This window comes from Podarcis gaigeae (genome assembly GCF_964106915.1).
Source record: "Podarcis gaigeae genome assembly, chromosome: 7".
In the NCBI taxonomy this organism is placed as follows: Eukaryota; Metazoa; Chordata; class Lepidosauria; order Squamata; family Lacertidae; genus Podarcis; species Podarcis gaigeae.
Window position 1 is genome coordinate 55,110,609 of NC_139683.1, and position 17,679 is coordinate 55,128,287.

The following is a 17,679-nucleotide window of genomic DNA, read 5'->3' on the forward strand; positions in this document are numbered from 1 at the left end:
TGCAACAGCTATACATTTTATATCCATATATATTATCTATATATCATATGCAACAATTTTGCTGCTATATGTAGCCCTCTGTTAATTTATTCTATGGCAAATAGTTCAGGTTTAATTAAAAATTTCTTCTCATAATAATGTTTCACCACCGATAAGAAGATACAGTGGTTCCTCGGTTTAAGAACTTAATTCGTTCTGGAGGTCTGTTCTTAACCTGAAACTGTTCTTAACCTGAAGCACCATTTTAGCTAATGGGGCCTCCTGCTGCCACTGCTGCACAATTTCTGTTCTCATCCTGAAGCAAAGTTCTTAAACCGAGGTACTATTTCTGAGTTAGCGGAGTCTGAAACCTGAAGCCTATGTAACCTGAAGCCTATGTAACCTGAGGTACCACTGTATGTAATTGGATACTGGTGCATATTCAAACTAAATTGGGATGGGTTCACCCAAATATATTTCAGACAAGGGCTCACATCAAAGAGTGGCTGCCACTGAGCCCCCAGATCCAGGTAGATCATAAGGGCATCTAGAGAGGCATTATTGGTTGTTGCCCTCAATCTCTGGAACTCCTTTCGAAAGCTGAAGTTAACCTATTTCAGCAGTATTGAAATACCTATTTGGCTTTGGTTTTCTGGGCACAATTAAGCTTTTTATTAGGGATCAGGTTTTAGTACATATTTTATTTGCTGCCTGGTTATTATTTGAATACTATATAATGGTCCATCAATTTAATGGGTAGGGTACCTTCTGGCTTCTGGCCTATGGCTTTTTTACTTTTGGGTCTCAGCTGTGTTTAAGTTGCTTTGAGGCTATGCTAACAGGGAAGGTTACCTCTGGGGAAGTTGAAGTGGTTCTACAAGTTGCATGGAGCACCTCACTTTCCCCCTCCTTGCTTATCTTCACTGTCTTTTCCGCTCCTTGCCCACCTGCCAACTTTTTGACCAACCTCTGCATCCTTAATCTCCTTGGTATGCAGGCAATAGAAGGTGATCATGCCTATCTTCTAGCTGTTAAAATTGCTGTTAAAAGCCACCAGAACAGGCCAGGGTATTTTTTTTCCTGGTCTGTTAGCAACCCAGCCCTAGGGAGGCACTAGAGAACGAAAGGCAGTTCTATGCACTTTGGGGTGAAGATGGAAAACTGGTTTTAATTCTGTGGCTTCCTTTTATTTTTTTACACAGTGGCCCAGGAATAAAATGGGACACAGGTCCCAATGAAATAGAAATTAACACAGTATTATAAGGGCTTTATGTTCCAGTTACAAAACCCTATGTGTTGCATGACAAAGGACTTTCAAATAATTTGTAGCTGGACTATGAACTCTCCCAGAAAAATAAAAGAATACTGCTGATTTGTACACAAAGGTTATTTCATTAAAATGCATGGAAAACTAGAAATTGCTAGTTGCTTAGCGTTAAGGCTATGCTAAAACAAAATGTCTGGGTAATAAAACCAGTTAATGTCGTTTACAACTGTCCAGATGAAAAGCTCTGCACAAATCTACTGTTGGCGCTCAATAGGGAGTGATTTTTTAACCAATGTGAGTGAAAGGTCATACCTACTTCACTTCAGCTTAAATTGAATTTACATGATACAGATGCATAAGAGCATGTATGAGAATACACCATGGGTGAGATTTCCCTGTGTCCAAGCACGTGAACGACTTCTACCTCACATGCCATCTGTAGCCAGATCTTTATTGATATGGGCATCTTGTTCTAGGCCTGTGGGCAGCAAGGAGAAATTTAGCACCTTAAGAGTGGTGAGTTTGTTATATTAACCTGCTTGCCATGGACAGACAACACACAGCAGTTTCCTTCCTAGGTGAAGTGTGAGCCTTTCAGAGATACTCATTGTGGCCATTTTAGATTCAGCTTCCCTGCCCCCTATGCACGGTTGATTTTCAGGTTTTTCTTCCCTTTTGGAGCTCAGATCCTTTATTTTGTCTTTACAGCCTGGCTGAATAGAAATCATTTATTTTATGCAGCTTTGTGCTTTTTTCCTCTACAGCTAGTATCTGCATAAATGTGTCGTAGCCCGATGCGAGTTCATTCGATTAAATAAAATGCTTAAATTGTAATCCGTGCAAAACGATCATATTTGAAACACTTGATGTCTCGGTGAGAATCCATAATAGTGATCAGATTTAAATGATTTAACACAGTAGTTGTAGGGAGGGAAATACAGTTTCAAGACATCCGTGTATTTATATATAAAAAAGATTAAAACTAAAGTCAGATATGCTTCTCCCTCTCCCTCTCTCCTTTTTTTAAGCAGTCAAAAGATATACTGTATCCTCTGTGAAAGGGCGCTTTCAATCCAGTTATCCACTTTACCCAGTTTCAGATTCCAGAACCTTCTACACACCCTCATTGGTTAAACCACTAAGCCTTTGATTCCTTCCTGATTACACTATGCAAGACATCTATCAAACACTGTCTTATCTGTTTGTAAGGCAGCTCAGGCCTCAGATTTAAGTCATGGGTTTTGGCTACAAGTTAGAGTGTGATTAATAATTGACTAATGTAGCTTTTATTTATCACAGGCTAGCACATTTCACCATTACCGAGTTAACATAAATTAAGTGTAAGCTGTCGTTCAATCTGTTTTTCAACTCCCCACCCCCCCACCCCGCTTCAAATCCTAAGTCTATCTTTCACTTTTTTAGAAACAAAATCCTTACACAGGGCACAGTCTTAGTCAGTGCCAAAAAGTTGATTTCCTTTTCAGTGGAGTCATATATCACTAGCCCTCCCAGCTGCAGTGTCAGCCTCTGACAGAATGACATGTGTCATTTATCAAAGGGGCCAGTCCGGGCCTTGGGAAACGTACATGACAAAGCCTGAGAGAGTTCATTTCGTAGTCCCCTCCTACCCTCTCTGAGCCTCTTGCCAGGAAAGCCTGTGATGTTTCTGTCTTCACAGCATTACTGTAAGTCCTTCAACCTTCACAAAATTAACCCTCACAACCTCCACCATCATCACTAATATGAATTCTTCCTTGGAGAGTTCGGAAATCTCTTTCTTTCTTTCTTTCTTTCTTTCTTTCTTTCTTTCTTTCTTTCTTTCTTTCTTTCTTTCTTTCTTGTGGGGGACACAATTAGTGATGGTATATTATATTCTTGCAAAGTTTAGCTTCATTTAAGTCATCTATGTGTGGGGCACTACTGTACAAGAAGTAAAATACTAAGTTTTCTCGTAACAAGAAAAAAGAGACCTAACAATTTCCGAAGTGTTTCAGCCTCCTCTCTTAAACATACTTATTGCAGAGTAAGCCCCATTGTTCAACGTAGGACTACCCACGGAGGAAACATGCAAAGGATTGTAATGTTGCTGTGTTATAAAAGGTCTGGCACTACACAGAATAACCTTCCCTATGCATTTTCATGCATTTTGTCGTTCAGATTTTGTCTCTGCTAAGCTTTTTGCTTGGTTTTGAATATTAAATACTTCAATATAAAGTACCTGAACAGGTAACATAAGGGGCTTCTTTTCTGTGTAGCGTGTATAACTCATACAACACCTGCACAAATAAGGTGACTTAGTTTACAGAATTCTCCATAAAAAGTGCTTCACTTACAAAGAAGAAAAGCAACTGCAACTAAAATAGTTTTACACTCAGTTGTTTATTTATTTTTTAACCTTGTCATTCAGTACTATTATAAGGCCATTAAGATTAACAGCTCAAATGTGATTATTTTCTTTTAACCATAGATTAGACTGCCAGAATATAAACATATTTTTAGCTGAAACAAAAGTTTTCCCCAACTGTCTCGTTTTTATTTCGTATGAGAGAACAGTTATTGTTTTCTCACTCACACAGACCCCTTTAAAAACATTATGCATAGCTGCTGCTATCACAGTAAAATTATTTACAGCATCAGATATCATTTAAAGAGATAGCTAAGGGGACTGTAGCTTCAGCGAGGAACTTTCTAGAAAGGAACCCTATAAATTAGCCATTGCTCAGGAGTGGCTGTTTTCTAGTCAGGGCTGGTCCTTTCATTTGTCTACATAAGGCTAATTTATTTTTGCAGCCAGATGTGAGCTGACAGCCATCACTCAGAGTTTCCTTCCCCCACTGTTAGGAGGTCGGGAAAACAGTCACGTTTCCCATTTTACAGAATCCCCATCAACATTATTGAAGATGGATGTATCTTTAAAGCAAAGATTGATTGTGGATATCGGAGTTATGGTGTCATTTATCATGGTGAATATTATTTAGACTTGGATTGTACAAGGCTGTAACTTGAGACACAGCCAGGGGAGGGACAATCTGGAAACGAGGATCCATGAACTTTAATGGATGGATGCTTTTTCAAAGCTCCACTCACTACAGCATGATTTACTTTTCTTACAGAAAGGAAACAAGCATTTCAGTTTTAAAGGGCCAGCATGCCTCCTTGTCTCCTTTTGTGGATCCTTCATAGAAACATCAAAGGCTTACAGCTGAGACACAAATAGAGTGATTGAATATGAATTTTACATGTATGCAATTAATCCTAGCTTAAATATATCATCATAAGAGACATTAAATGAGGTGCACTCAAGGCTTTTGTTTGCTTGGGCCTTTAGTCACATGGCTGCTGAAGTGCTGCAGCCTAGCTGTATTCTGTATGAGATATCATGAAATTCTGGTAGCATTAAATATAACCTGATAACCAGTGTGTCATATTGTGAAAGCTTTCTATATCAAATGGAGCCTAAATCATACAGTTGTACGTTGCTTGAAGAGTCCTATTGATATGAACCAACTATTGACACTCAGTTGTGCAGCATGGCAGTACATTTTTTGATACATAAAATGTGGCAAAATGAAGAGGTTTTTTTAAAAAATAAACTAATTGTATTGAGATTTTTTTGCAATGTATAGTAAAAAGTTAAGGTAAAGTTACCCCTGCCCGAACGGGCCAGTGTTGACAAACTCTAGGGTTGTGCACTCATCTCACTCCAGAGGCCGGGAGCCAGCGCTGTCCGCAGACACTTCTGGGTCACGTGGCCAGCGTGACAAGCTGCATCTGGCGAGCAGCACACGGAAAACGCCGTTTACCTTCCCACTAGTAAGCGGTCCCTATTTATCTACTTGCACCCGCGAGTGCTTTCGAACTGCTAGGTTGGCAGGCGCTGGGACCGAGCAACGGGAGCGCACCCCGCCGCGGGGATTCGAACCACCGACCTTTCGATCGGCAAGTCCTAGGCGCTGAGGCTTTTACCCACAGTGCCACCCGCGTCCCGCAATGTATAGTAAATCATTCTTATTGCCATATGCCCATACGGTATTACTGCAAAAAAGAAAAAGAAAAAAAGAGAGAGGTCTGATCTGTGTGTAATGTTAAGTTGATAGCAATTTGTGGTGTTTGTACATTATATTGGTTGATACTTAATCATTGCAGGGGGTTAGGATCATATCCTTGCTTCCAAGCCTCCTTTCCCATTCACTGTGAATTCTCATCATTCCGAACCATAATTTGCTGGTACATCCATATTGAAGTTAGCCATAGTTCCTAATTTGGAATTTGTAACCAGCTTCAAAGCAGAGTGTCAAATGTTAGGTGGGAATGTTTGCATTAACTGCAGTTAATGACACTGGATGGTGAACCATGGTTAAGCGCTGTGGGGAAAGGGTGGGGAAATCCATGCTTGAGAGGGGAGGACCTGGGGGGAAAGGGCATATAGTCCTACCATCTGCAGTCAATCCTATAACCATGGTTAAGGCCTGGCTTGTATTACATATATGCTGGTCTTGGAAGTACTTCCTCACTTTTTCAGGTGAAGCTTGCAATGGTGCGTAAAGCATGTTGATGTAGTTCTGCTTCGAGTGTTGTTACCAACTCGTCGTTCTAGAACTTTTATTAAGTTCTCAACAACGTAATTTATATTTCAAAATGCAGTCGTTTTAAATTTTGCAATGTTGTTTGTGCTTAAAACTAATTTAACCTTTCTGTAAATATTTAGCTAAATTGTAGAATATGAGCAATCTGGTGAACCAAAGAATAGCATGTATGGCATGAGTACAGATGGAGTAAAGAATGATTTCTGAAAATGAAGGCATCAGGGGATCTTGATAATGTGATGCTATGGACCCAGGAGAGGCTTGCTCTACTGATTGCTCTGGATGTTTTTTATGCTTCACAAAAATGGCTGCTGTTGGGTTCATTATGAGGCCTTCCAGATTTGGTTTTGATCAGATAAATTTTTTATATAAGAAATAAAATGGGCATGAGGTAACTGGAGGGTGTCTCATCATGTTCTTCAGATTCCATTCTCCAGTTCGTAGAGATCAGGTTCTAGTTGTGTAATAGGCAGACATCTATTAGTGAGTAGTCTTTCTAAATAATAATTGTAAGCTACATTTTTGACTCGTCTGCTGCTGTTGAATTAGTTCCATTTTACAGTTTACTGTTTTGATGATTTGATTTTCTTAATACATTTTGGTGGCTGCTTTGAGTGAGTAACTTTTTTAGGACCAAAAATTCAGGATAGGAATGATCCTATCAATAATAAATGACTGGAAAACCCAACACTTCAGCATATACAGGCCGTAATAGGCATTGGAATATCTCCTTTTTAACCCTAAAAACAAGGTGTAAGCTTGGTTTTATGAGAAAGAATATAAAACATTAATGAAAGTTTTGTGCAAGCAGAATTAATTTTTTTCTAACCTGAAAAACAAAGCAAGGTGTAAGCTTGGTATTAAACTCAAAGTTAAAAGAGAGAGAAATAATATAAAACATTAATGAAAGTTTTGTGGAAGCAGAATTAAAATCAGCAACAAAAATAAAAACAATTATGAGCATCTGTTTTAGAATGCTTATCAGTTCTGTTTATAACAAACGAAGAAAATCCATTATCTGCAACAATAAGGGGAATTTCCTTTTCCAAATGTTGATTTACTTGCAGAAGTGTGATCTTGCATTTAGATATTTTTGGCAACTAATGTTCCTCTCTGGTGTTTGACATTATAATTTCAGGGATACCAGTCTGCATTCTGAGCAGTTTATAGCCTACTTCACAATGCAGTTACGATGAGGGGTTGGCATCTAAACTAATTTAGACACTTTCTCTGATAGGGAACCCACAGATAGCATGATCTACAACTCACTTAAGCCAATGTTATTTGATTTTAGCCTATATTGCTCCAGTATTTAATACATTTTGGAAATAATAGCATTGAGTTTAATATGCTCATAATTGTGTCCACCTATGGCAATTACAGGGGAAATGGCAATCTGGTTGTGGTGGCATGTTGCCAAAGGCTGAGTTCAGCACATGGTGACAGGTGCACACAACCAGCTTGGATAAAATAGCCACTAGACTTTTTCACTGCCACCAAATGTAATAGTTCTGACAATGACCACGGTCTCAGTAAGTGTGTTTAGGGTGCAGCCTGGTCTTAGACATGCTACTTGCTTTGAAGTCAGTTCCATAGATGTCGAAGAGAATTCCAAGCACATATGTTTAGGATCAAGATTAGTCCTATTCAGTACAAATAAATTGGCTTAAATCCTAATACTTTGGCTTAAAATTAAATGTGGTTTGGGTTGTCAGCCCATTCTAGACCTATAAACGTGGTTGAATTTGCATGAGGGTTATTTTTCTCCCGACCTGGAAGCATGCAACATGTTTACAAACAGGAAGCAGTTCATTATATTCATATTTATCACAACATCTGTAATGTCAACCAGGGGTCAAGTCATTACACTAAATTTATTGTAACCATTATTAATGCATGTAGGCTTGTGCCTCAGTTATGATATAAGACTGCTGTTTCCTGATTAAAAGCTGTTTGGCAATGCCGAGATAGAATACAGATTCTCCCTGCCTCATGGTGACTGACAGCAGCTTCTGGTATTCTTCTTTTTTTCTGGCAGTGGAGTATATTAATATGAACACACCTTGCAGAGTAGGCTCAGAGCTGCAAGAAGTATAGAATGCAGAAAACTGTCTAATTTCAGCAGGCACAACTGTGCCTCCATAAGGTAGCCAAATTTATCACGGCACATTACAGAATGCAACAAATGTCATGAAAGCCATTGTTTTTTAATTTTTTTCCCTGGGTGTCTGAATGAGGTGATTTATGGTAGTTATCCATCTTAAGGGTCATCTATCAATTTTTAGTTGCTAGGCAATCAAACTAGCAGCTGTTTGCTTTGAATCAAGCTGAAAAGTTGTCAGTCATCGCATGCAGGTATGACCTTAGTGGTTAAATGCATTACCATGCATGCAAAATTAAAAGAAACAATGTCCTCCATTTCACCCATCATGTATGGCATATTGTAAGGCTTAACGATAATTGTAGTACAAAATGAAGTGGTGAAAAAGGAGTTTGTGTGCACAACATACTAGACAATACCTTCTGTTTTCCTCCCAAAATAGCTAGTTATATCTTTTCTGCATGGAACGTTGTTTTCCCTGTTATCCCTTTCCTTTCTAAGAAGTGATTGTTTTGAAGACAGCGGCAAAAGGGAGACAAGGTCATCTTCTAAGATACAAATTCCTAGGATGGTGGAACCTCCCTACTATTCCAGGAGAAATTTTGCTCATACGTTGCAGTTTTCAGGGACCTTAAACATTGCATTGACACAAATGTTTAGCATTGGGGAAGCCATATTCTATTAATGAAAACTAGATTACCATGGCTGCGATCCTAAGCACGCTTACTAGCAATAAATTCCAATGAGCTATGTGGAACTTTCTACTGGGTAAAAATACTTAAGATTTCAGTGTGTCCATGTGTGTCTCCTGCAGTCAGCTTGCTAATGTTATCTTGAGAGGATAAATATAAGAAAGAGAAAAACTATTGTGCAAGCCATACTCGGGCTTTGTAAGCAGATGATTCTAGTGACAGCACCACACGACGATCATTTTTGAAGCGTTCACATTCTGCTCAACTACTGCTTGTTAGTATCCGGATATACTAATGCCCTGCTATTAGTATACAAAGTGCTTTACAATCTTTTATACCATCTGTCCTCGTAACAAATTGTGAGGGTAGGTCTTTAACATTCCTGTTTTGCAGAAGGAGCACTGAGGTCGAAGGATAGTGATTTAAAACAGAAGTATGTGTGGTACAGTGCTTGCTACTGACTAAGCATCAGGAAGAACTTTCTGACAGTAGGAGCTGTTCGACAGTGAAACGGTTTCCCTCGGGAGGGGACGGACTCTTTTTCTTGGAGGTTTTTAAGCAGAGATTATGTGGCCATCTGCCATGTATGATTTAGATGAGATTCCAGCATTGCAGAGGGTTGAGCTAGATGACCCTTGGGGTTCCTTCCAGATCTGCAGTTCTATGATTCTTTGAAAGGCAGTCATCACCACTTCTTTATATTGCAATCTATACACAATTTTGTGTCTGCCTGGTCAACTGCTGACATCCTCCAAAATACGGAAAAATAAATAAAATGAAAGCCTCAAGAGAGTGTAACTGCTTTTGAAAATCTAAACAACTCAACCTACCCTGGAAATATTATACAGGGTTTGATTCAGAGGATTCCGGACAGCATTTGAAGAGAATTGATTTGCAGATGGCTTCAGCAAGGAGGGCAAAGCTGTGTTTAAATGATCCTTCAATGCAAGAATTTAGACCAATGTCAGAAAAGTTCACATCCTGTACGTTCTAGTTAATAAGAAATGGCACCTATCCACAACAATAATTTTGTACACCCCTCGCACCCCCCCCGGCTGTTGAAGAAAGAACTTCTCTGAGTTGTCAAGAAGCTTCATAGAAGAAAAGGGAGAGAAGCTTTTAACCATGTGTACTGTGCATTTGTGACACCATGTTTATTTTGAGTTGTTTTGGGCACGGTTCACCATGGAAAAGTGACATATAAATTAAACTGAACTAAACTAAAAATATGCTTCTTGAAATTGCTTGAACTTGAAGCATTATGTGCAGCTCTGTGTATCAGATAAATCAGCAGTAAAACTCTGACCTGTGACATGCTCCTGAGAGTTCTTGCCAAAACACTACTGCAGTGATTCTACTGGATACAACACTGCTTTCAGTAGATGCACTCTATCTTGATCAACAGTGCTAAACAGGACAAGGGCTCAGCAGCCTTGACAATTTTTTCCCCCTTTTGGGTTCGTAGCTTCAGCTGACTGCATATAGGCAGAGCATTCCAAAGGTGGTGATGGTAGATTCTTTTACACAGAAACTGTCATTACTTAAAACCTGCTGGCTCGGTCCAGCCAGGGCAAAAGGCATTGTGGACAGGGGAATTATTTCCTTCTCCTAAAATTCAGACTTCATTTTGTTAAGAGTCCTGGGAATTGTAGCTTTGTGGGGGGTAAACTACAGTTCGCAGGATTCTGTGTGGGGAAACCATGACTATTAAATTGTTTTAAATGTGCTTTAAATGTGTGCTATAGGTGTAACACAATTTGCTCGCCTCTGTTGAAGTAGGAAATATGGATTTAAAAAGCCCACACAACACATTTGGGAACTATGCACACTTTTGAGGAAACTGATGCAAAGTTGTACTGGTGATAAAACCCTTGTGCTTCTTTAAAACAATTACCAATTTTAAATTATTATTATTATACTATTTTCAGATAGGTTTATAAAACCAAACATAGCATAAACATGGAAAGTAAGAAAAATAAAATAATTAGAGCCTTTACATAAAATAAGGATCAGTGAAAATCTACAGCACATGCGTGGAAGCTAGTGCCATGCATACAAATAAATCAAATGATGGACCCATGATAAATAAGGCATGGCCTGGTAATCACTTTCCATAGTGAACTAGAAAGCTTCACCAGACATTGAGATTACTAGTCTTTGCTGTGAATATATAATTTTATATTTTCCAGGCTTTGCTGGTGGTCTATCCATACTTTTGATAAGTGTGATTGATGAGACAACTAGGTAGGCAGAAAAGTTTAGCCTTGTGGTAACAAGACCATGGATTATCTGGTCCAGTATTCTGTTTTCTCAGTGTCTAATGAGATTCCAGTGGGAAGCTCACAAGAAGGACCTGACGGCAACATCACCCTCCCCACTTGAGCTCCCCAGTAACTAGTATTCAGAAGCTTGCTGCAGTTGCCTAGGTCATTATGTTTTCAGCTGTGCAGAATCTAACTTGACAAGCTAGTGACAATCTGTACTGTGTGTAGGAGTTTTGGGTGCTTGCAAAAGTGTGTTTTGCTTTTCCACTTTCCCCACTGATGTGGTGAGAGCTAGTTTGTGCAAGTGTACTTCCTTTGTTGAAAAGATGCTATGGATGTGCCCCGAAGTCTCAGTGTCTCCCACTCCAACTCTACTGCAGAGGAAGTCAGAGGTGTGATATAACTCCCAAGAGTAATGAAAGGGTGGTTGGCAACCATGGATTTGATGCTGCTCGGTATGTAGTTTGTGACACAGAATTTCCGCTTGAGGTATTTTTATTTTTCTTATTTTTTGCTATAAGCCGCTTCAACTTTTTCTTAGCTCTCGGCTCCTGGTTGTCATTTTGCTGCTTGAAGGAGGCAGGGTTTTGTTTTCATTTTTTCTTTCTTTCAAAGCATTGAATACCACAACACTGCTTCATCTGGCTAGCAATTCTCTTTTGTAGTCTTGGACTGGGGTGGTTAGCACTAGTAAGGGATATAATGTTTATTCTGGAATACATTGAAGGCAAACCTCTATAATGGCTGGAGTTTGGTCTATATATCTATATGAGTGACTTATAGACTACTTGATCACAATAGGTCAGGTTTCAATGATATGGCTTTTTTTTTCAGCTGGAGCTCACTGGATCTCAGCTCCAGCTCTTGTCACGTGGGCGCCATTGCCATTTAAGAAAATAAGGGAGAGGTTCATGGTGAGTTCCAAGCACCTATTTTTCTAGAAAAATCGCACTGCTGATATTAATCCCTGTCCTCAAGGGCTCAAAGCTAAAGGGTAGCAAGGAGTTGTAAGAAAGATAAGATCCCAAAATAGCCTATATCAACATAATAAAAATTAATAAGAGCCATGTTCTATCATTCCCTCTCTCTTGTATCTGATTCATCTCACTCAGGAGCCACCAGGCTCACACCTCACACTTTGGAATAGTGTTTTCCCACAAGGAACCTCTGGAAGGTAAGGTGGGGAGGTAGTACTGTTGGATGTGGGCATTGTCATTCCATATTAATTCAAAAAAATCAATAAAATATTGTTGTTTTAAAAAAAGAGTAGTCAGTGTGGTGACAGCCAGGTGTTGCTGAACTATGAATCTTATCAGCCCAGTCCAGCATGGCCAGTGGTTGGAGATAAAGCAAGTTGTGGTCTAACAATATATGGAGGGCACTGTTTGTTTCTACTGAACTAGCTGATATTCCTTTTTCTCTACCTTCTCTTCTTCACCATATTTTTGTTCAGCAAGGAGCTGAAACTTCTTCTTCCAACCCAGTTGCAGTCACTCAGCCCAATGCTCAACCTTCGTGGTTTTCAACTTCTTTAATTCTACCAGAGCTGGGAATTGTCTGCTATCAAATGCATGTCTTTCAACACAGAAATCACAGAGCTTACAAAAGAGGTCTCTGTACATCTTTATTTGTTTTGTTTGTTTTGTTTTGTTTTGTTTGAGAGTACAGAACTAATTTCCAAAGCAATCTGAATGTTTTTTCAGCCTGGAAGTAATGTTTTATGTAACAGATGGGGCATACTATTTTTGAGGTGGAATGTCAGACAAAGGAGATGAGTTTCTATTCTGGATGACCAAAGCTCTCTCCAGAGATTGGGTAGGAAAGGAAGGGGAGGAGGAAAATACAAGAAGGGGTTGAACTATAGCTGATGCTTCTGTATAAGCTTTCTGCAGTTATTTGAGACTGGACACTTGTAAACTTTGTTTGTCATATGAGAGTAACTAATTCTGCTGCAACGTTTGGCAAACAGAAAAACGTATGTTTTCCGTTTTGTTCGTTTATCAAATTTGTTCCACCAGAGAAGTCAAGCCAGCATACACAGAGTTATCCCTGTGTTTTTATTAAAATTGGTAAATTATGACAGAAAAGGAAATCATTTGCATGCAGACAAAAGGAAATAATGGAAAAAGCCCCTCTAAAATAATATGTAGCATAATATCAAGCAAGAGAAGACACAATTACAATATTTTCGTTTGGTGAGTCCGTACGTGAATTCCTTAGTTATCTCATTTCATCTTTCCAACAACCATTTGAGGCAGGCTACTCTGAAAGAGGAAGTACGTTCAAAAGGTATGGCGATAATCATTAGGATAGATAGCTTTAATAAAGCACTATGAGAACTCAGGAAGGAGAAGTATTTCAATCTGGTGGTGCTGTCCCCCTAGAATTTAAAACCTCTTGGGTAAGTGGGGAGTATGTGACACCGGTGTGAAAAGTGGGATTGTGTTCCCTTGAGAGAAAATGAGAACTGATGTGATTGAATGTAAGAAATAGCAGCAGATGGTGGAAACCAGTTGGTGATCTTGTTCTCCCTGAAGGGCTTCTGTTTCAGCTAACAGAAGGGGAAAGCAGACAGCTTTTGCAGATTTCCCCTCCCCTGTGCAGTTGCCAGCACCCCCTAAAAACTGAGTTGAGGAACCTTCCAGAACAGGGTTGAAGGTGGCATGGAGATATGGAGGGAAAAAGGAGAACTGGCAAAAACGTCCTCCCCTCCCTTTTTATTAGCAGAGGTGTCCACTGGATCAAAAGCCATGGTATCCACTGGATCAAAAGTGACAGGGCACTAATTGATTTCTCACAATACTCTAGGTACAAAAGCTTCAGAAGAAGTTTGTAGAAAACCTTAAAGTAAACCTGAAGATGTCTGTGCAAGAGCAAGTTAGATAACCAGCTATGAGGCATGAAGGCTAACCCCAAAGCCGGTGGAGTGCTGTAGTCAATAGCTGAGAATCGAAACAAGGGGACACTAGAAATTGGTAGTTTTGAGGAGACATCGACAGATGAAGTAAATGGTGTGTGTTGGTTGAAGATGAAGCATCATCTTGGAGTTCAGGATCTGTCTAGTGCAGAGTGGCAGATACTCTGTTCCTTGCTTCCATTTATGGTTGTAATGTTAAGGGAACCCTGTCTGTGTTTTATACATTCCAGTTCACCAGAGTCAGGAGCAGTTCCAGTCTAGGTTTTACAAAAAGCCCAGGAGCTCTTGATATGGGACCTGAGGCATTTGAAGAGAGATTTCTGGTGGGCTTTTCCCATGTCCTATATGTGTGTGTTAGAGTTTGTTCCAATTAAAGTCATCTTGTCACCATCAGTCGAGTAAAGAGTTGATCTTACAGTGGTATGCTTGCATGTTGCAAATAAATTAGGGCCCCTCTGGGCATCTTTCTCTTTCATAATGACTTGTGTGCATGATGATATTGGGATGGCTATACACGATCTTGCTTTCAATACTGCACCTGCAAACGTTTCAGGACAGACATAGTTCCTGTTACAAATGTAACATGTTTGTTTGCTCCTTCTTTTGTTGCACTGTAGTGCAGGTGTGTCCCTCCAAACAGCAATAATGTGCTAACGTTGCGGAAGCATTACAGAAACACTAATGAAATGGAAAGATGTGTGGATGGTCCAGTATAATTCCACCTGTAATGCACTGATGACATGGCAGATTATACACACACACAAACAAACAAGCCAAACAAAACCAGCTTGGAGCCCCCCCCCCCCGACATTACAAAGACAGCCTAATTTCCCCAATGCTCTCTCACCCAAACTAAATCTGTTATCACTGTCCTCTGGAATAGCTCATGCCTAGTGGAAGAACAGACCATGTGTTTTCTTGTGCTTTTCGATCTTTAAAAAATGTACAGTATTTCACTGTGTTGTGATAGAAAGGATTTTGTGGGTGCTTCCAAACCCAGACATTTAAAAGATGCCCTGAATTGGTGTGCCTTACTGCTGCAAGCCACGTGGAGATTCCTTCTAATGCAAAAAGATTAGCAGGATCAATCCAAGGGGTACAGGCCAGATCAGAAATTGTAGCACTAAAGCATACACTAGTACGTCTTCCTTAGATATTCATTTTCTGTTTTAGTGCCACAGGCATTGGAAAACTTCCACCTAGACACAGCCTGAGAGTCTGATTTGAGTGTTTGAGATGAGCTTTACCTAGGTTATAAATTTCTTTTCCACGGATAAACGTTTCTCAGCATTGACATGCTCCCCCCCCCTTTTTGATGAACTTTAACCATTTTTTCTGTTTTAAAATTAATTACTAGCCCAGCTGTTTTAAAATTCTGCTGTTCCACTACCCTGTGCACTTTTGCTCTGCAATTTTATTTGCTACAAATGATCAAAGCATTCTGTGGTTTTTCTTGGATCATGGAAATAAATAAATTGGATAGTGTCAAGCACTGAAAATGGACAGGCAATCAAAAGTCAAATTCAGTAGAAAATACAGGTGAAAATAACTAAACAGTGATCACGAAGAACATAGAACAATGTGTCATTGCTATCAAAATACTGAAATGTGAAAGAGGAAAGTTGCTCACAACTCTGGTACAAAATGTCATGTTGCTGTGATCATTTTATTTACTTGGTTGTAAACTTTTGATAAATTACATCAGCCAAATGGAATATTTACTTTCCATTTGGAAATATTTAAATTGATGACTTTATTTCCTGAGCGTGTGTGACCTCTCATGCATGTATGTAGAGCAGGCTATTGTTTTTCTCTGGTAAAGTTAGTTTTCTCGGTCTATTTTGCTAAGAGAAGTGAACTTCACGTAAGCCGCCTGCTTAGGTGGATACTTAATGGTGGTTATACCACTATGACAAAATCTTGTTGTAAGTGATTATTACATGACAAAGCAGTAAAGCAGTTTATTACTAGAAGTTGTGAATTATATTCATTGTGTTGTGTTTGAGTAGCATTCTTTTGGCATAATGTGCTCAGCTCTCAACCAGTAATCTGAGAACGGACCTATATATGGCCAATAGAACTAAGTTACCATTAATACTCTTTGTATTAACAGGTCGGAGAGCATATTCTCTTCCAGTGCATACGGTTTATCATTGATAATTTTACTTACATGTTGACTTCCAGTGCAGTAAAATTACTGCCTGCAGGCCCAGTTACAGACCACAAATGACTAGAGAATAAATAATATTGCTAGTATGATAATCTCTTACAGTTGGTATTTGGCTTTCCTGTGATATAGCAGCAGTGGAAGTTTCTGTTAGCAGGATTCAAGTACAGTGGTACCTCGGGTTACAGACACTTCGGGTTACACGTTTTCAGGTTACGGACTGCGGGAAACCCGGAAGTACCGGAAAGGGTTACTTCCGGGTTTTGCTGCATGCGCGGAAGCGTTAAATCGTGCTTTGCTCATTTGCAGAAGCGCCAAATCGCGTCACGTGCATGTGCGGACGCAGAGCTGCCGGTTACAAATGCTGTGGGTTGCGGACGTGCAACCCGAGCTTCCACTGTATTTTGAAACAGAAGGGTAGGATGCTTCTTTCAAAAACTGTTTTGCCAGAAAATAATTTTTGTTGGTTTACTTATTTTCCACTGTCTAGCAAAATTAAGATATGTGAGATGTATGTATCGCAAATGAGTTCCCTTCTGTTTGGTAGGATTCTGCTTAGTCGCAATTCATTTAATGTTGAGATTACATAAATGTAGAGAGGTTGAGACTAACTTCAATTAGAACTGAACATATTCCTTAGAATTGTAGGCAGTAGCATTATGGTAGTGCAGTAGGGTTGTCCACAGTGATACCTGCCTGGTTTTCAGTTTCTGTCATCTTCCCTCTCTCTCTCACCCCCTCCTCTTTCTTCCCTGCACTTCATTTAAAAAAATCTGCAAGAATTGCACACCTTTCCTGCACTTTTCTATTTTATTTTATTTAAATATATATTTAAGTATTATTCTTTTACAGCTCCGAAATATATGTATTAAATCTGCCTTAATTCCCTTGTACCTCCAGCAATGTTTCAGCCAAAAAAATTGCTAATTGTGTGTGGAGTACCATTGGAATATTGTTTTAGGTTTGTTGTCCTTCAGTTCCCTTTTTCTTTTAAAAAGCTCTTTATTTGTAAAGCCTTCTTTGAGCTGTTCACACACAATTTTTCAAAACCAAAACCTAACATAAGCATAAACGTGAACAGTATCAAAACCAAAATAGAGTGTATACATAAAATGAGCAGAACACAAGATCTAGAGCAATGAAAGTTACAGTCATAATTGCAAAGAAAGTGAGTGCTAGAGAAGTGACAAATACGTAAGGCATGCTATAGGGAACACCTCTGAATGTGAACTATAGAGCCATGAGGCAGAACTTGCAAGGCTTTAACATGCATGTATCATTTTATATTTCTGGGAGTTTGCTGCTGATCTAGCAAGGCTCCTGTCATACTAATTAGACCCCAAATAAGCAGAAAGGCCTTTGCTGCAGCTCTGCCCATGATAGCTTTAATTTGGTACATAAGCTTCGTGAACCTGAGAATATCCCATGCTTTGTGAAATAATTGGACTAATAATAATAATAATAATAATAATAATAATAATAATAATGGTTAGTCACTTTTTTTCCACAGAATTTAGGGTGTGCATGAGGAAATCCAGTTTCTAGGTATAAATAAGGAAGGGTGGATGTTTATTTAAATATCACCCTATTGATGTTAACTTTTTTGCATTTATTGTTACATATGTGATAATGGATAACTTACATGATGCACAATTTACTTCATTTTGCATTTTTAGATTTCTCACTACTATAGTTTTGTGACTAAA

At 39.2% G+C, this 17,679-nt stretch overlaps 1 protein-coding gene and 1 long non-coding RNA gene across 6 annotated transcripts in view; both read left to right on the forward strand.

The window, feature by feature from the left end:
* The window catches only part of TSHZ1 (teashirt zinc finger homeobox 1), an 84,385-nt gene that overhangs the window by 19,436 nt on the left and 47,270 nt on the right, over window positions 1-17,679 (forward strand). The window lies entirely within an intron of this gene.
* On the forward strand, window positions 66-13,001 carry LOC310848289. Its single transcript, XR_014566278.1, has 2 exons — window positions 66-4,871; window positions 5,245-13,001. It is a non-coding gene; the product is annotated as an uncharacterized lncRNA (long non-coding RNA).